Source organism: Mixophyes fleayi, chromosome 3, assembly GCF_038048845.1.
Source record: "Mixophyes fleayi isolate aMixFle1 chromosome 3, aMixFle1.hap1, whole genome shotgun sequence".
Taxonomy (NCBI): Eukaryota; Metazoa; Chordata; class Amphibia; order Anura; family Limnodynastidae; genus Mixophyes; species Mixophyes fleayi.
The window spans coordinates 47,325,354-47,345,855 of NC_134404.1; the positions used below are offsets into that span (position 1 = coordinate 47,325,354).

Sequence of the window (20,502 nt, forward strand, 5' to 3'; positions counted from 1 at the left end):
TTATGGGTAACTACTTGAAGGTTTCTAAGGAATAAGAGTCTGAAATGTATGGTTGAAAATAATATGATATCTCAGAGTCAGCATGGTTTCATGAAGGACCGGTCATGCCTAGCAAATGTGATTATACGAGGTAAGTTTCAGACTGGTTCTTAGTAATTAATGCTATATTATTTCATTTTGTGAAAACTTTATGTACTGTTCCATGTTGCAATCTGATACATAAGATGAGAGTACTAGGCCTAGGATGAAATGTAAGCATATGGGTAAGAAACGGATTCAAGGATAGAAAGAAAAAGGATATTTATAAATGGAATATATTCAGACTGGGCTGAATGTGTTAGTGATGTACCACAGGAATCAGTATTGGACCCTGTCCTTTTTAATGTTTAATAATTACCATTTTGGTGGCCTAGAAAGAAAGTAACATGTCCATATTTGCTGATATACTAATATACGTAGGGTTATTAACACAGAGTAGGATTATTGCTGCAGGAAGATTTAGGCCAAATAGCAAACTTGGCTGTAAAATGGCAAATGGAATTCAGTGTAGATAGCGGTAGAGATATGCATTTGGCCATGGTAGTAACTACGCTGCTTACACCTTAGACAGAAGCAGAAAAACAGAGATGGAAAAGAAGTTCGGAATACTAGATAACAGACAGTAGCAGCACAGTGTCAGGAAGCAGCTGCAAAGGTGAATAAAATCCCGGGATGCATAAAAAGGGGCATAAATAAATGTACTGCAAATATAATTTATCCATTGTATAAGTCATTAGTTAGACCACATCTAGATAATGTAGTACTGCTTTGGACACTGCTTTTGCAGTGAGGTGCTTTGGACACCTCACTGCAAAAAGAACATAGGAAATGGAAGGGTTCAATTAGAATGGAAGGTAGAAAAAAAACTAAATTTCATAGAAAGAAAGATTTGTCTAACAACATTATGTCCAAGGACCATGGAGGGGTCATCAATTGCAAATGGGAAAAATACTGTTTCGCCACGAGCATAGGAAGGGGTTCTTTACTGTAAGAGTGAATGAGTTGTGGAATTCCTCACAACATGAGGTGGTGATGGAAGATTCACTAGCAGAATTTTAAAAAAAATGGACGGGATGTCTTTCTTACAAAATAAATTGTATCTGAAGATATAATTAGATGAGCTCATTACAGAGTGATTGATGCAGGAAATTTATCCGAATGACATTTTTCGGTCAATTATATAACTTGTTTCTCTGATGAAATATAATAATGTCATAAACAATGTGTGTGGTGCATTTAAAGTTTTGCTGAGTAGGAAACTACTTTTTTTGAGGATTCTTATCTCCCAATTGCTAATAAGATAATTTTCCAATTATTGTCATTCAGAGGCGTTAGTCTATAGATCATGGCGGAAAGAGGAGTAATATGCTTTCATAAATTTGCTTATTGGCATGGATTAAGTTTGACATTTTCGTGGTATAATGAGATCTAATAATACTAACCAGTAATTAAACATTGAATGTAATCTATAGAATTATCTCCCACACATTGATTTATCTATATTCCACACACACACATGGGTGCAGTGTATGCCACATGCATCTGGTGAGATTTGATTAAAGGTCCCCTTAGTTTGTTGCTTGTTATGTATATATATTTTGGAAATAGAGAATGCACACCCTTCTCAAAGAATACACAATCTGTCCTTCTGTTCAGCTAACATGAAACGTGAATGGATAGTAGGTGTAAAATATGAACGTTCTTGCTTTATATTATGATTATATATGATTTATATTATTGATGATTATGATACTAAATTAAAATACCAGACACAGAAGATCTAATGGATAAACCTTACAGCGAATAGGAAACCCCCTTTAAAACCATCGTCACTCATTCCCAACATGTGTGCACTGAAAACAAGACACATTCCCTCTTTACTGCATCTTTAAAACACACACACACATACATTTATCTCATAACTTGCTGTGAACTCCTCATACACTAACTTCACATGGAATGTCATGTCTGCATGTTTTGCAACCAATCAGACTATAGTTATCATTTATTTAGTACATTCTACAAAATGACAGCTAGAATCTGATTGGTTGCTATAGGCAACATCTCCAATTTTTCAAACCCGCAGATTAGGTAATACACCCCCTAGTGGCTTAACTCCCTTCCTAATCTCAGATTTCCATTTGTCCCATCCATACAGACTCCCTTCCTCCCTTTACTCACCCTCCCTGTGCTGTGATGTCCTTGGCCGCACACCAATTTTAAGGAAACCTGTTTATTCATGGTGTGTGCACAGTGCCAGGGAGTACACGTGGAAGGAGCACCTGAGAGGTTATCAAGAGAGGGCTGATGTTAAAAGCTTAACAGATGTATATGAAGCATATAACAATTCACACAGCTCTGCAGATAGAAGGCCTCATTAAGTTGCATGTATGTCTATATCAAACATACAAGCAAAAAGACGTACACACACAGACACACAAAAAAAGGCATACTTACATATGTAACTCAAGATGTGCATAACTCAAAAACAGTACTATTTGCGTCAGGCGTCCTAGTGTGTAACCTTGCGCGCATCGGTAGCATATACATGTGGCTTAGTGTTAGGATATAAGGTAATGCCACTTATTAGCATTTATTACTAAGGCAGCGATAGGTAACCTGACAGGCTGCAGGGCCCACTAACTTTCAAAAGGGCTGCACGCTACTCTTAAATTCAGTCATACGTTAAAAAAAATAAAATTAATCAAAGAAAGACACTTATCTGTACGAACAGCACCCATCTCCTGTGTATCAGTTTTTCCCATCGCCTCCCCTGTGTATTTAATCATTGAGCTATTCCCAAGTTTCCACCATAATCCTCTCTCAGCCCACAGGCGTCTGACTGAATCCTCAACAGACATTGGTTCATAAAAACCCCAATGAGCAGAGAAGGGCGGCTTGTTTTGTAGTTTAATTGTGAGCGAGACACAAAAGTTGTCATACAAGCTGCCGACCTTACCCATGGAATGTAAACCGGAGACTAAAAAAAGACCCAAACATGGAGAATGTTCAACAATCTAGGACTTCATGTTTATAAAACTTCTTTTGTATTATGAATGTTATTTCCATTTTAGTTATCTTGGAGAAGACTTCAGTTTAACAGAAAATTAATTTCCAGAGAGAACGTAGTGTGACTTAGATTTCTAAAACGTCCCCGCGGGTACTTCACTATTATTATTGTTTATTTATAAGGGACCGTAGAGTGCGGGTGTGTGATAGACTCTACACACGACCGCTTACCCTCACCTCACCAGAATGTCTTTATTTCTTTAGCACAGGGGTCAGCAAACCTCGGTACCCGTACCCGACGTGGCACACGGACCACTTCTGATGGCTGAAACCATTTGGCTGCTTTAGTGAAGCAGCTCCCAGATGTGTGTGTCCACTCCAACGGTAAGCAGTAAGTTTGAAGTCTAAGTGGGGGCACAGTTATGTGACATAATAGGAACCGTGGGCACAGCTATGTAGCATAATATGAACTGCGGGCACAGCTATGTGGCTTAATATGAGCTGTGGGCACAACTATGTGGCATAATATGAACCGTGGGCACAACTATGTGGCATAATATGAACTGTGGGCACAACTATGTGGCATAATATGAACCGTGGGCACAACTATGTGGCATAATATGAACCGTGGGCACAACTATGTGGCATAATATGAACCGTGGGCACAACTATGTGGCATAATATGAACTGTGGGCACAACTATGTGGCATAATATGAACCGTGGGCACAACTATGTGGCATAATATGAACCGTGGGCACAACTATGTGGCATACTATGAACCACCGGCACAACTATGTGGCATAATATGAACTGTGGGCACAACTATGTGGCATAATATGAACCGTGGGCACATCTATGTGGCATAATATGAACCGTGGGCACAACTATGTGGCATAATATGAACCGTGGGCACAACTATGTGGCATAATATGAACCGTGGGCACAGCTATGTGGCATAATAGGAACCATGGGCACAACTATGTGGCATAATAGGAACCGTGGGCACAACTATGTGGCATAATAGGAACCACGGGCACAACTATGTGGCATAGTAGGAACCACGGGCACAACTATGTGGCATAATATGAACCGTGGGCACAGCTATGTGGCATAATAGGAACCATGGGCACAACTGTGTGGCATAATAGGAACCGTGGGCACATTTATGTGGCATAATAGGAACCGTGGGCACAACTATGTGGCATAATAGGAACCGCGGGCACAACTATGTGGCATAATAGGAACCGTGGGCACAACTATGTGGCATAATAGGAACCGTGGGCACAACTATGTGGCATAATAGGAACCGTGGGCACAACTATGTGGCATACTATGAACCACAGGCACAACTATGTGGCATACTATGAACCACGGGCACAACTATGTGGCATAATAGGAACCGTGGGCACAACTATGTGGCATACTATGAACCACAGGCACAACTATGTGGCATACTATGAACCACGGGCACAACTATGTGGCATAATATGAACCACGGGCACAACTATGTGGCATAATATGAACTGTGGACACAACTATGTGGCATAATATGAACTGTGGACACAACTATGTGGCATAATATGAACTGTGGGCACAACTACGTGGCATAATATGAACTGTGGGCACAATTATGTGGCATACAATGAAATTGGTAGCACTACTGTGTGGCATAATACGAATTGGGGGAACTTCTGTGGCATAATATGAACTGGGGGCACTATCGTGTGGCATAATATAAATTGAGGGTATTACTATGTGGCATAATATGAACTACTGTGTGGCATGGCATGAACGTTTATTTGTTGGTTCCATTACTATTAATATTATTGTATATACACAACTGGCACACCTGGGCTTGACTAGATTTTACCTTGCACACTGATAGAAAAAGGTTGCCAACCCCTGTTTTAACAGAACAGAGCAAATAAATGTGGCTTCATTTTGGATGTCCTGAATTAATCCCTATTGGAATAATTACAATCGGGGGCTTTGCAAAACTGCATCAATTTTAATTACCATTCATTTGAATTTTTACCATTAACCTGTCTGAGAATGCAGGTCATATTCTAAATGCGGACTTAATTAGCAGCCTACAGACAGACTGCAACGCATCAATGTGAGCCATGGCCTTCACTTTTCTAGAAACTTGGCCGACTAAGTTCTAATATAACTTTCTACTAACAAAGTGATCTGCTCGCTGGCTGGTGCACTGTGGATATACACACGGCACCAGCTCTCTTATTCATATCACAGTGTGATTGTTCTTATACTGTATGCTGTATAATTTAATACTTGAATGACAGTACCTAAAATATAAGACAAATGCATGATGCTTATGTCCAATGGTATTGTCATGTTGAAGGGTGTAACCTATGAAGTCACCTTCATGTTCACTAACCAATGTACTTCAGTGTAGTAATTCTTCATCACAGTGCTTTAGAAAAAAATATTAAGATAATGAGATAGATGCAAGCCCTTGTTTTTACTTATATATCCCCAAGTGCTGTGAACACTAGAAAAAAATGGGTATATTTGGGGGGTGCTCATTTTATGCGAAAAACAAGCAAGGACATGCACTGCGGTAATGAGAAATCCCCATGTTAGAAATAGCACTAGCGCTGTAACTCATTATGTGCTGGGAGCTCTTCAGAGAAGGGCTAGTTTAGCGTCATTCTAAAAGGTTTTGTTTTTTTATCAATCCAGGATCCCGTTGATGTATTGTGGTTGTTTAGTGCTGGTACTAGTAAAATCAGGTGGACCCACGCTTTTTGGCCACTGATTTTGATAGTACCAACCTAATCTGGCAGCACTAGGGTTGATTAAGCTGTTTGGGGGGGGAAGGGCGGAAACAGGCTTTGTTTTTTTTAATCATTATTTCTGGGTATTTATTCATTTTTAATGCAGTGCCGGTGGCGGCCAATATACTTTTTAATTTTTAGTGTAGTGCCAGCGGAGGCGATGCCGCTTTCAATCTAATGTATTATGTCGACATTGTGACTGTCGACATTAGAACCTGTCACACTGTGGCCCTTTTAACTGTGTTGAGGTTCTGATTGTCAACAGCATGGTGTCAACATTCTGAATGGCGACATCTTCATTGTAGCCATTACGACTACATCCCCATGTCTGACACTGGAGTCTCTCTGTGAGACTCCCAGACTAAAAGTCCGGGCAGGAGACAGTCTCCTGGATCAGCCTGTACACTGACCTTTTCATAACTCCTCTATGTTTGGAGAATACCAGTTCTGTGCTTTTGTTTGTATACCTGTTTACAGAACAAATTAGTACTGTACAAAAAAAACCCATCATTTGGGCTATAATCCAGGTATGTATTCCTACACCCATCATTAAAAGTCAATTTATCAAAGCTTTTTTTGCAAAACGTATTCAGCTACCCTAACAGTGAATTATCTCCCTGGAAAAGTAAACCTGTTATATAAGCTTTGCTTCATATAGTATTACATCCGACAACACCATCTTTCCTCACCAGTATGACAACAGCCTCACAAGTGTTTGTAGTGAGTTTAGCCCTGAAAAAGTTACGAAAATAATTGAAAATAAGTCTGCATTTAATTTTTGACCTTTGGGGCATTGAGTAGTTAATATTTGCGTAGAGTAGCCTTTTGCCACTAATTCTGAAATCCCTATCAAATATTACAATGACTGCCACAGTGTTTATCTTAGTGTAAGTCCATGGCATTATCCTTAGAATTATAACCACTCCTTAATCACATCCCTTTATCTATATCACCCTCTCATTACTCTAGTCTCATCTAATTAACACTTACAAACTTGTTTCCAATGTTCCTTCCTCCACTGCAATATCCTCAACCTGTAGAGACAAAATAATGCCATATACATCTTTTGAATCTTACAAAAACACTACACTGTCCTATCCTGGTACTCATCGCACCTATCAAACTCCTCATTCAGTGATAATTTCTTAAATGACTGACCAACCTCCTCTCCGTTTCCTTTATCAGTTAGAACACTATTGGAAGGCTCGGTCCTAGGCCATCTGCACTTCTCTATCAATGCGTCTTCTCTTCAGAAATGAATTAACTCCTTTGTATTTCAGTATCCCCTCTCTGTGGATGAGACCCACATATCTATCTACTCCAGATGCTTATCCCCTCCTCAAAATCAATCTCAAAAACTGAGCTAATACCCTTTCCACCAGTCAACAGAAATTACCTGCTTGACATCTCTATTTCTGTTGATGACACAACAATAAAGCCTACCCCTAAGCTTGCTGCCTAGACTCAGAACCGTCCTTCGTCCCCATATCAAACATTTATCGAAATCATGTTACATACTCTTAAAAAACATCTTCAAAAACACACTTATCTCACACAGGACATTGTCTATCTACCTTCTCTTCTGCTCCAACTTCAATATATTTGCCCTGCTTGGAGCCTCTGAAGTCCTGGTACTACTCGTTTATTGTTTTGTACTGTTATTCCCTGTACAGTCCATTGTTTGTACTGTGTACGGCGCTGCGGAAACCTTGTGGCGCCTTATAAATAAACGATAATAATAATAATAATATCTCGTTGAATAGCATCATTTTGGTCATGCGCCACCCACCCTGTGGGAGGTCGGAAGGGAAGATTATAAAGTTGATAAGTATGTAAAAAAAAGATATTTTAAAATCAAAAACAGGTTTACTCTTTTAGGAAGATACAATTCTTTTATGGGTGATCAGAATACGTTTAGCGACAAAAAAAACTGATTGATTTTTTTAGGCGTAGAAATACATACTTGGACTATAGCCCAAAGGATTTTTTTTTCTTCCTACTATAAACGTTTGTTCAGTAAACATGTATGCAAACACAAGTACAGAGCTGGCATTCTCCAAGCACAAAGGAGTTAGGAATAAAGGTGAATGTGCAGGCTGGGGACTGTCTGCTGCCTTCGGTCTCAGAGTCTCAGAGAGGTTCCAGTGTCAGACATGTGTCAGTATGACCTTCAAGAAGAGATGATGAGCCTCCCACAATATGGCTGCCTCCACCGTGTATGGACCTCTGTACAAGAAGAGATGCTGAGCCTCCCACAATATGGCTGCCTCCACCGTGTATGGTCCTCTGTACAAGAGATGCTGAGCCTCCCACAATATGGCTGCCTCCACCGTGTATGGACCTCTGTACAAGAAGAGATGCTGAGCCTCCCACAATATGGCTGCCTCCACCATGTATGGTCCTCTGCACAAGAAAAGATGCTGAGCCTCCCACAATATGGCTGCCTCCACCCTGTATGGCCCCCTGTACAAGAAGAGATGCTGAGCCTCCTACAATATGGCTGCCTCCACCGTGTATGGTCCTCTGTACAAGAGATGCTGAGCCTCCCACAATATGGCTGCCTCCACCGTGTATGGACCTCTGTACAAGAAGAGATGCTGAGCCTCCCACAATATGGCTGCCTCCACCATGTATGGTCCTCTGCACAAGAAAAGATGCTGAGCCTCCCACAATAGGGCTGCCTCCACCATGTATGGTCCTCTGTACAAGAAAAGATGCTGAGCCTCCCACAATATGGCTGCCTCCACCCTGTATGGCCCCCTGTACAAGAAGAGATGCTGAGCCTCCTACAATATGGCTGCCTCCACCGTGTATGGTCCTCTGTACAAGAAAAGATGCTGAGCCTCCCACAATATGGCTGCCTCCACCGTGTATGGTCCTCTGTACAAGAAAAGATGCTGAGCCTCCCACAATATGGCTGCCTTCACCCTGTATGGCCCCCTGTACAAGAAGAGATGCTGAGCCTCCCACAATATGGCTGCCTCCACCATGTATGGTCCTCTGTGCAAGAAAAGATGCTGAGCCTCCCACAATATGGCTCCCTCCACCATGTATGGTCCTCTGTACAAGAAAAGATGCTGAGTCTCCCACAATATGGCTGCCTCCAATGTGTATGGTCCCCTCTATACAAGAGATGCCAAGTCTCCCACAATATAGCTGCCTCCACTGTGTATGGTCTCCTCTATACAAGAACTGATGCTGAGCCTCCCACAATATGGCTGTCTCCACCGTGTATGGTCCTTTGTACAAGAACAGATGCTGAGCCTCCCACAATATGGCTGCCTCCACCGTGTATGGTCCTCTGTACAAGAACAGATGCTGAGCCTCCCACAATATGGCTGTCTCCACTGTGTATGGCAAACAGGGACAACTTAGCAGATCACTTTGTTAGAGCTGCAGACTGTGCAGAGAGTGGCCAAGAGGAAGCGAGAAACAAGGCACACGTCCGCTTGGAAAAGACAAGCATGTATTTTAAGAAGTAAAACATTTCCTTCAGACAACAGGTTTCAAAGAAATGCCTGCGCTTATCTCCTTACAAAACACATTTCATCCAGAACAGTGCATCACTTGAGTAAAGAGATGCAAACACACCATCAGTAACATCACTAAGCACCTTAATCTATCCCAGTGAGAGTGTGGCTGGTTATAAGGAAACACAAACTCTCCTTACTTTGCTTTTATGCATTTTCTACCTCTATAAAATGTATGGTACGGAATACACAAGGAGAAAGTATTCTGTACATAGCATGTTTACTCTAAATATTTCTTATATAGACATCAGTGACAAAATCATTTCGTCATGGAAATAAAATGAAATCCATAAGAAACGCAGGTGTGAAGGTTATACCCCCCTCACCACTGTATACAGTACGTATAACTCCACTTATATAAACCATGATAATAACACCACCATATTATGCAGATTATATTTGTCATTCACATCAGTCCCTGCCCCAGTGAAGCTTACAGTCTAAATTCCGAACAAAACAAACACATATTAGGTCCATTAGTACTAATTTAGCCTATCATGCACGGGGGAGGAAACTCACACAAACACGTGGGAGAACATACAAATGCCACACAGATAGGGGCCTGGTTGGGAACTCATGATCCCAGGGCTGTGAGGCAGCAATGCTAACCACTGTGCTGCCCCCACTTAGTGCAGAAATGATAACCCCCAATGAAGAGCATCTCACACAGCTCTCATCTGAACAGCATACTCAGGGTCGCCGAGGGGGGGGGGGGGGGACGGGGGGCGGGTACATTTTACCCGGGCCCGGCCATGCCAGGGGTTGGGGTGGGGGGTATTCGTTGGTGGGGGGAGCTGGAAGAAAAAAAAACAAACGATACTCACGTGATCGCGCGGCGCCGTGTCCCTCCTCTCCTCTTCTCCATTCACACTGACTGCCGGGCGTGACGTCATCAAGTCACGCCCGTCAGTCAGTGAGGAGCGCCGCAGCCAGCAGGAAGAAAGAAGACAGAAGAGGAGACAGAAGAGAAGAAAAGAAAGGAAAGAAGTTGACAAAAGGTAAGTAAAGAAACGGAGAGGCAAGGGGAGGAAAACAGAGAGGGACAGTACTATAAAGAAAGGGGAGAGAGAAACAGAGGAGGAAAAAAAGCAGAGAGCCACAGAGGAATAAAAAAAAAAGTGGGAAAGAGGAACAGAGGAGAAAAAAAAGGAGAGAGGAACAGAGGAGAAAAAAGTGGGAAAGAGGAACAGAGGAAAAAAAAAGGTGGGAAAGAGGAACAGTGGAGAAAAAAAAGTGGGAGAGAGGCACAGAGGAATAAAAAAAGTGGGAGAGAGGCACAAAGGGAAAAAGGAGGGAAGGCAGCATGGAGGGCGCAGTGTGAGCATAAGGGGCACAGTGTAGTTGTGAAGAAGGGGCACAGTATTGTGTGTGTGATGGCACAGGGGGCTTGTTGCAATGTAGTGAGTGTGAGGTAGGTGGTGGCTAATTAATGGGTGCTATTTTGTTTGTAGGGTGATGGTGGGGACTATTAATTTAAGATGGGGTGGTTTGGGGGCTATTGAATGTTGGGGTGAGTTTAGGGAGAATGAGGTCTATTTATTAAATGTGACTGAATTATTTAATGGCAGTGATGATTGCAGGAAATAGGTACTGATGGGGCTGTTTGCAGGAAGGGAAATAGGTTTATTTATATATTATAGGTTTATAGTCCACTTTAAATTCATCCTTTCATCCTACAGCTCTGCCCTCTCACTTGCTAAACAATCTTTCTTTAAATCCCTCATCTCTTCCCAGTCCTCTAACCCCCGCCGCCTCTTTGCCACCTTCAGCACTCTCTTGGCCCCCTCCCCTCCCCCCCACCCCCTCCTCCCTGACTGCCTCTGATTTTGCCTCCTTCTTCTCCTCTAAAATCGAGGCCATCCGACTTGAAATCTCCTCCTCCACTCTCTCTTCCACCCCTCCCACTCTTCTGTCCTCCCCCCCCAACCACCTTCCCCTCCACTCCTTCCATCCCACCACCGGCGAGGAAGTCCACTCTCTCATTTTATCCTCCCCCCCCCCCACTACCTGCCCCCTGGATCCCATCCCCTCCCACCTTCTTCGCTCCCTTTCCCCCACCACCTGCTCCCACCTCACTCACCTCTTTAATCTCTCCCTCTCCACTGGCATCTTCCCCTCCTCCTTCAAACATGCTCTCGTATCCCCCATTCTTAAGAAACCTAATCTCGACCCCACTTCTCTCTCGAACTATCGCCCCATATCTCTTCTCCCTTTTGCCTCCAAAATTCTCGAGAGGCTCGTCTGCAGCCGTCTCACCTCCTACCTTTCTGAATACTCCCTCCTTGATCCTCTCCAGTCTGGTTTCCGCCCCCTCCACTCCACTGAAACTGCCCTGGCTAAAGTCACCAATGACCTCCTCTCTGCAAAAGCCAGGGGCCACTTCTCCCTTCTCATCCTCCTTGACCTCTCTGCAGCCTTTGACACCGTTAACCACCCCCTCCTCCTTCACACCCTCCAGTCTTTCGGCCTCTCCGGCCCAGTCCTGTCCTGGTTCACCTCTTACCTTACTCACCGTTCCTTCTCTGTCACCACCTCTGGGTCTCTCTCCCCCCCATCCACCCTTCCAGTCGGGGTCCCTCAGGGCTCTGTTCTGGGACCCTTACTCTTCTCTCTATACACCTCCTCCCTGGGTGAACTCATCAGCTCCTTCGGCTTTAGCTACCACCTTTACGCTGACGACACTCAACTATACCTCTCCTCTCCTGATCTCTCTCCCTCCCTCCTCTCTAGGGTGTCCGCCTGCCTCTCTGCTATCTCCTCCTGGATGTCCTCTCGATTCCTCAAACTTAACCTTGCCAAAACTGAGCTCATAGTTTTTCCTCCCTCTCATACCCCATCCCCTTCTGACCTCTCCATCACTGTCGACAACACCTCTATCTCCCCTGTCCCCCAACTTCGCTGCCTTGGTGTCATCCTCGACTCCTCTCTCTCCTTTGGCCCCCACATCCTCTCTCTTGCTAAATCCTGCCGCTTCCAGCTGCGCAACATCGCTCGCATCCCGCCCTTCCTCTCCCAAGATGCCACCAAATGCCTTATCCACTCTCTGATCATCTCCCGCCTAGACTACTGCAACCTCCTCCTCACTGGCCTCCCCCACTCTCATCTCGAATCCCCTTCGATCCGTCCTTAACGCTGCAGCTAGGCTTATTTTCCTCTCTCGCCGCTCCTCTTTTGTCTCCCCCCTCTACCTAGCCCTTCACTGGCTCCCATTCCCCTTCAGAATCCTCTTTAAGCTCCTCACACTCACCTACAAGGCCCTCGCCAACTCCACTGCGCCCTACATCTCCACCCTCCTCTCTATTCATGCTCCATCCCCCCCTCTCCGTTCTGCCTCTGACCGTCGCCTCTCTTCCCCCCTTATAACCTCCTCCCACGCGCGTATCCAAAACTTCGCCCGCGCTACCCCCCTCCACTGGAACAAGCTCCCTCCCTCCATCAGAACTTCCCCTAATCTGTCCAGCTTCAAACGGGCCCTAAAAACCCACCTTTTTCTTAAAGCCTTTCTGTCTCCCACTTAACTTCCTACCTTATCTTCTGCCTCTGTCCCCCTACTCTCCCTCTCTCCCCTGCGTCTCTCTGTCTGTCCACCCCTCCCCTTAGATTGTACGCTCCTCTGAGCAGGGCCATCTCTCCTCCTGTTTCCATAACTTCTAACTCTGCTCTCCAGCTACTTAGCCCTCCTCCTCGAGGGTCCTCCACCCCACGTCCACTCTCGCTCCCTCCTCCCCCCTGGGGGTCTCCCTGTCTTCCGCGCCCTCCTTCTTGGGCCCCGTCGTTTGCGGATCCTCCCTCCCCCTTCCCCGCCCTCTCTAGCTGTGCATTGAGCGTACTGAGTTGCTGTGTTTACTGTACTGTGCTGTCTCCCATTGTATTGTGATTTTGTTTGTCTCTGTACGGCGCTGCGGATGCCTTGTGGCGCCTTATAAATAAATATTAATAATAATAATAATAATAATATTTATTAAATGTGAATAGTATTATTTTAATGTTGGGGCTGGAGGAAGACCTAATTATTAATCGTGAGTGCTATTGATTTAACGCCGGGGCTGGCTGTAGTTTTCTAAATGTAGCCATTTTTTTTTCAAAATAGGTCCTTCAACATTCCTGGATCCGGACAAGCCACAACTAAAGAAACCAGCAGCCACAGGTGGAGAAAGTGAGAAGAACAGGTAGGAGAGAGCAGCACAGTGTGTGAAATGTTGTGATTCTAGTAGGGACAATGGCAATTTTTGGTGAATGTTGTGCCCAATGTAAGGTGTAGGCCAAGACTGAACTGTTTGTGTACACACTGCATTCTTTGTATACTACACTGTGGTGGTAGATGTCCTGAAAGTCAGGAGTGCTTGAACATATGTGACGCTCCGGCGAATTGAGAGTCTAGTGATTATGATGCTAGCCACGCCCCAACGGCACATTTGCCACGCCCCCAAATGCATGACCACACATCCGAAAAATTCTGCACCGCCGTTAGGCTAGCCACGCCCCAACGGCGCATTGCCACGCCCCTGAATGTATGACTACACACTAAAAAAAAAATGCGGCTCCGTAAGGCGGTGCAAATTTTTTTTGGGGCTTACTCGACTATGAGGGGGGGCCCCATGAATTTGTTGTACCCGGGCCCTGAATTCCTCTTGGCAGCCCTGAGCATACTATGTAACTTGCTATGTGACTGGTATACCATGCAGTCCCTTCTTGCTAGAATAAAATACAGTCCTCATCCAACGGTTAAGTGTAACCCGTATATACTTCATCTGCCCATACTAAATGCAGGAAAATATTCATCATTACTCCTCCAGCTTTACGAGCTTCTCATTAAGACCATTGAGTTTATATTCGCATCAAACCCGTGCTTGTAACCGGTGCACAGGCTGTTTGTCCCTCAATGACCTCCAGCAGCTACTCACAATTCATTAAACTATTTTAAGAAAGAAAACTTAAGGACCCAATGTTTGTATTGCTACAGCCTGCTACAATCACAAGAATACAAATAAAATAATCTAGGTGTGTTAGGGTCATTGCTATGTATGTCCTGATATAAATAATGCCCCACAACATGCCAGGATCCTGTACACAGGAAGGAAGATGAAACGGACACAAGGCTGAAAATATACTTCCTGCAATTCCTATGAAAGATAAACACATTTATGTCACCCATCGCCCTGCTTCACTTATTTCAGCACAAGGAGGACTATTAACATGGACGGTGTTCCTAGCCTGGATGTCAATTGACAGAGTTATGAAGACAAAGCAACTTTTTCGGTGATTGAAAAATAAAATAGTGATCACTAATAAAATGATATCCACATGTAAGCTCAGGCCCGGCGCTCCCATTAGGCAAGGTTAGGCACTTGCCTAGGGCGCCGGGCTCTGGAGGGCGCGCCGATTTTTGCAAAATGCCTAGGGCGCCATGGACCCTAGCACCGGCCCTGTGTAAGCTACACACAAGATGTGAAATAGATTACAACCTGTGTGTCTAGCGCTACGTTCGGTACAGCAGCCTGTAGTATGTACTGAGGGTTCCACTAGATTCACTCACATTAGACATACAGTAAATGGTTTTGTACATACAGAAAAAGCGCTCTCCTAGTTGCACTGCAGGTCACATCAATGTTGTGGGTGAACATAAACATCAGCATCTGTGGTAGTTTGCTGAAACATAAAAGCTTATCATAGCGCAATACTGTAACACATATGGAGCAGAGTTCTGTGTAAAACGGAGTTGTGTCTTGATCTGAGGGTCACCACCAGTCACCTGTGCTCCCCTTTCATTTCACACCCCAATGGGTTTATGCTCACAGAATTTAGATGAATATATCGCCCCACAAATCACGAGGATCCTCCTTCCGACTATTACGTGGATATCTGGAGTCTCATACACGCCTGGTTTATTCCCGGCAAACAGCCAATTCTTAGGATCAACCAGTAGGTACACTCCACCAATATTCCATAGAAGGTGTCATATAAAAGAAAAGGAATACTCTAGTGTTTCACCTTTTAATAAAAATTGCTCTAATACAATCTTTGAGCTTTAAAAAACAAGGTTTTAATCGTTGGACCTGACAGCATTTCACATCAGACGAGACTGCGGTGAGCCCATGTGATTCACGTTATGTTTATGCCTGTTTTGATTTGTGACATGGTACGGGTCCTGTTTTTTAAAGCTCAAAGATTGTATTAGAGCAATTTTTATTAAAAGGTGAAACACTAGAGTATTCCTTTTCTTTTATATGACACCTTCTATGGAATATTGGTGGAGTGTACCTACTGGTTGATCCTAAGAATTGGCTGTTTGCCGGGAATAAACCAGGCGTGTATGAGACTCCAGATATCCACGTAATAGTCGGAAGGAGGATCCTCGTGATTTGTGGGGCGATATATTCATCTAAATTCTGTGAGCATAAACCCATTGGGGTGTGAAATGAAAGGGGAGCACAGGTGACTGGTGGTGACCCTCAGATCAAGACACAACTCCGTTTTACACAGAACTCTGCTCCATATGTGTTACAGTATTGCGCTATGATAAGCTTTTATGTTTCAGCAAACTACCACAGATGCTGATGTTTATGTTCACCCACAATATTGATGTGACCTGCAGTGCAACTAGGAGAGCGCTTTTTCTGTATGTACAAAACCATTTACTGTACACACAAGATGTAACACGCGTGATTTGAGCCTAAACAGGGTTATACTACTTTTATTCAGATGGCAGGAACTTGGTAGAGCAGAGGTACAGAACACATTTACCTACCTCATTCAGGCCTTAAAAGTAATCAAGAGAGTGAAGGGAAAGTGTTGTCTTTATAACATGTGCACTTTTGTGTGATTGAAGATCTGTTTTTTACATTGGGCAAAGTGCGATTAGAATTGTGCTCTTAATATAACCGACATCGGCTGCAGTCACTGCGTGGCCTGCACTCAGCAGCTACTGGTGTCCTCTGTGAATGGTGGCACAAACACACACAACAGTAAGATGCCCATTTGGCTGAGCAATACTTTTCCTTGCCATTGGACGAGCGAGCACAGGGATGTACATGGTGTGCATTATATGTCCTCTCAGTCCGACCCTGAACGCAGCCTATTAATCCACTGGGTGCAAGTGACGAGACACTTTAAAACAGGGGTAGGCAACCTGCGGCTCTCCAGGTGTTGTGAAACTACAAGTCCCAGCATGCTTTGCCAGTAGATAACCAGCAGATAGATGGCAAGGCATGCTGGGATTTGTAGTTTCACAACACCTGGAGAGCCGCAGGTTGCCTACCCCTGCTTTAAAACATACTTGTCAACTTTTGTGTATTGGCCTTCGGGAGATCCCGGGGGTAGGTGGGCGTCATTTCAGCCTCACCCCCAAAATAAACATTTTAGCTTATTACAACAGGGGACTGGCCACAATGATGCATGATTCGCATCCCTAAGCCCAGCCACCCCTCACTTCACTAACGAAGGGGGCAGGATCCGGGAGGTTGCCCTGCTCTCTTGGAAGTCTGGAAGGGCTCCCAGAAATTCTCAAGTCTCCCGGATATTCCGGGAGAGTAGGCAACTCTGCTTTAAAAGTACGGGACTTTTACAGGAATCACTGTACCAACTGGATGGGAGAATTTGGGAGGTAAGTAATGTGTATTATTTTATTTATATCCCACTTTATCCACCCAAAATTAGCTTTTTATTTTTGAGTGGAGTAGAGTTAGCCTTTAAACCTGAGGAAAAATTTGGGAAGATAATACTTCCCCCTTCAACAAAATTGTATAAGTAACAGAATGGAGAAGAAGTTATAGTCCATGGCCAAGCTGAGGTTATACACACGTCACGATCGCCCACCCTGTCTCAGGTACAGCAATGTGAACAGCTGGCCGTGACTGGTGTCACTTTAGTCACTTAACAATGAATACACCTTCTCTGCCACAACAAAGAATTTATTATGGTGTTCTTACATTCACCAGAACCACGTATTAATGTTTCACACTTAAATCACATACACATGAAACATGAGCTTCCCTGGGCTTCATAAATTCACAAAGAATCACAGAGAATCACTAGAATAAATTTATTTAATCTGAAAAATGTTTCCAAGGCTTATTTACAAAAATGAACAACAAGACATACAATATGTTGCACAAATGAGTTTCAGAAAATAAAATAGGAAATAAAATCAGAGTTACTACTTACTAGATAAGACCTGATGTGTGAGGGAACACAATTGAGAAGGGTGGGACATTTCAGTCTTGATAGATTCCCTCATGAAAATGTATACTGTAATACTGATACAAGGGATTTTTAAACCATTTTTTGTTGGCTCTTCACCCCCCCCACCTGAGAAATTTTATTTTCACATAAGTTAGATGGATTCGCAAAATGACACAGGGCTTTCGAAGTAAATTATGGATGTCCTGAGAGCAGGCATTTCATAAGACCGGAGTTCTCACCTCTGCTTGTTCGGCAGGGCTAAGTCTAACTCCTCTTCATACACAAACTACTCAGAGATTTTATCTGTCTCTGGGCTTGGCTACTTTCAAAAGACCATTAACACTTGCCTAGGTCAGACTCAGGTCAGTTAACCAAATACACTTTGAAAGGTTACATAAAATATTCAGTGTTATACATAAAAACAACAGAAAATAACAATCAGTCATTAGATAAACTACATTTCGTCACACACACACATTATGGCCCTACTAGGGCTTTACATATCATTAGCATACAGGGAGGCGTTTGCCAAAGGCTTCTAAAAGAGGAGACCGGTATTTAGCTGGCAATCTGCAGAGAAAGGCTGCAACAGAGTTACACATTTGTGCAGTAGTTCACCTAAGTTAAAGAGATACAGGTGGAGGACATATGTGTGACAAAATAATAGTAAAGAGTCTGATTTAACTTACATGTTTTGAAGTGGTTTAAAAAAACATATTTTCCACAACAGGTAGCAGCCCGACATAAATAAATAAAACTGATAACAAATAAAACTGATGCTGTTATAAGTAGGCTACAAACTCACCTATGATCAGTATGGGGGAAGAAGTATCTCCCGCAGGAACCTTATACAGATGTACACAGAGAGAATGCCACTTGCGTGCTGTGGGAAAGAAAGAAAAAAACATGTTAAATGAACAGGGAAGAAGATAAAAACAAATCACTTGAAGTGTATTTAGTGGGACTGTATAATTGTCTGAAAAAATAAGTATCCTACTAAAGTGAGATCACTCCTTGTTACTATCATCATCTCTATTTATATAGCGCCACTAATTCCGCAGCGCTGCACAGAGAACTCATTCACATCAGTCCCTGCCCCATTGAAGCTTACAATCTAAATCCCCTAACATACACACACACAGAACGAGAGGGACTAAGGGCAATTAAATAGCAGCCAATTAACCTACCAGTATGTTTTTGGAGTGTGGGAAACCCACGCAAAGACAGGGAGAACATACAAACTCCACTCAGATAAGGCCATGGTCGGGAATTGAACTCATGACCCCAGTGCTGTAAGGCAGAAATGCTAACCACTGAGCCACCATACTTCCCACTATCATTCTTACTTCCTAGAATAAAATTATATACTTTGTTTTTATACTTCTGTCACCTGGTATCACCCTCACATAAAACCACACTGAATTCTGCTCGCCTATGTAATGACATGCTGATAAGCTGTTTGTCAATTCTACAATCTATAGAGAAAATGTTTGTTACTTAGGAGACTGCAAACTAATCGGTCAGAGGATTAGTGGAATAGCTCCTCAGTAACTGCTCTGATAATGTCTTATTTACATCCACCTCTTCAATTTATAGAACCCATTACAGACAAAAGCATGAAACCAAGACTGGCAATCCCCACACCGAACTATACCCTGATGACCTGTCTATATGTTGGCCAGCAAGTTCGGTGCTGGTCACCTCGTCTACACCCCAAACTTCTTATTAAACTGTAAAAGACATCCATCCTACCTACTAGCTGACACTTCAAACAGCCGTGTCTCACATCTACTCCTAATCATCACATGACTAATACTCCCTCCAAGCTTCATCTTCCCCTCATCTCAGTAACCTGTCTCACACACAGCCTGCAACTTGATTGACACGCTCTATCCATTACAGCACACAGTATGGCTACCACCCCTATTAATACTAGACTCCTGCACTAGCCACACTAGCTAGAATGAATGATTGTGGAGAACTTTGCAGAGATTTCTAAATCATGGCATGCTTGGTAGTTTTTATTAGGATACGGGGTCAAGCAACGACAACAGTCCTACTCAGGGGCTCTTGCTAGTTGACCTCTTGATCACCTATGTAAAGGGTCCATTAAGAGTTGTTGGTGCATCACACTTGTTTCATTGTGAATGACATGCGATAGGTACATAAAGACATGAGAACCTGAAAACGATTACAATAAAAACCAACAAACTAGACTCTAGAAATAGACTTTATTAGGAGTTTTGAAAGCTCCTAAACTATCAGCACACGCCTCTGAAAACAAGAACCAGATCTGAAAGAATTAACTCCCTTTGTAACAAAAGACAGATGTAAGTTTATTTTCTGTCAGGTGTGTCCTTTAATATTCTATTTACAAAAAAACTAACACCCACATACAAAAATAACACCCTTTCACCTCCCTAAAGTTAAAAAAGTTAGAATGAGCGAGCAATCCTAAAATCAAACCATGACAGGACTTTCGAGCAGCTAGTTAAGCTGTAGATAGTAGTGCGACATGGAAGTAAGTGATTAATAAAGATTCTTTAGGCCTGAGTCATTAAAGAGAGCAAAGCAAATGAAATGAGTAAGTTTTCTCCTGGACAAACCATGTTACAATGCAAGGGGTGCAAATTTGTTTATTATTTTGCACGTAAGGTAAATACTGGTTGTTTTTTCATGTAGCACACAAATACTTCATAGCTTTATTTATACACTGAAATTTAAAGTTGATCTAGGACATACCCTATCACAATTATGAATCTGTCCCCACATTTTAAATTTACCTCCCCTTCCAATGCAACATGGTTTTGCCCAGGTGCAAAGTTACTCCTTTTATATACTTTGTTCTCCTCAATGACTCCATGTCTATACATGAAGGTCATTGAGTTCACTTCTGCAGCGGTACGTACTGTAGCAACTTCAGTAACATTATGAAAAACCTTTA

General features: G+C 43.2%; 1 protein-coding gene across 3 annotated transcripts in view; it reads right to left on the reverse strand.

Annotated features, from left to right (window-relative positions):
* HPCAL1 (hippocalcin like 1) overlaps window positions 1–20,502 on the reverse strand; it is a 172,404-nt gene that overhangs the window by 36,785 nt on the left and 115,117 nt on the right. For all 3 annotated transcript variants that reach the window (XM_075201443.1, XM_075201441.1, XM_075201442.1), the window contains one exon: window positions 18,364–18,441. The gene's annotated coding sequence lies outside the window, so the exon portion shown is untranslated. The remainder of the gene's footprint in view (window positions 1–18,363; window positions 18,442–20,502) is intronic.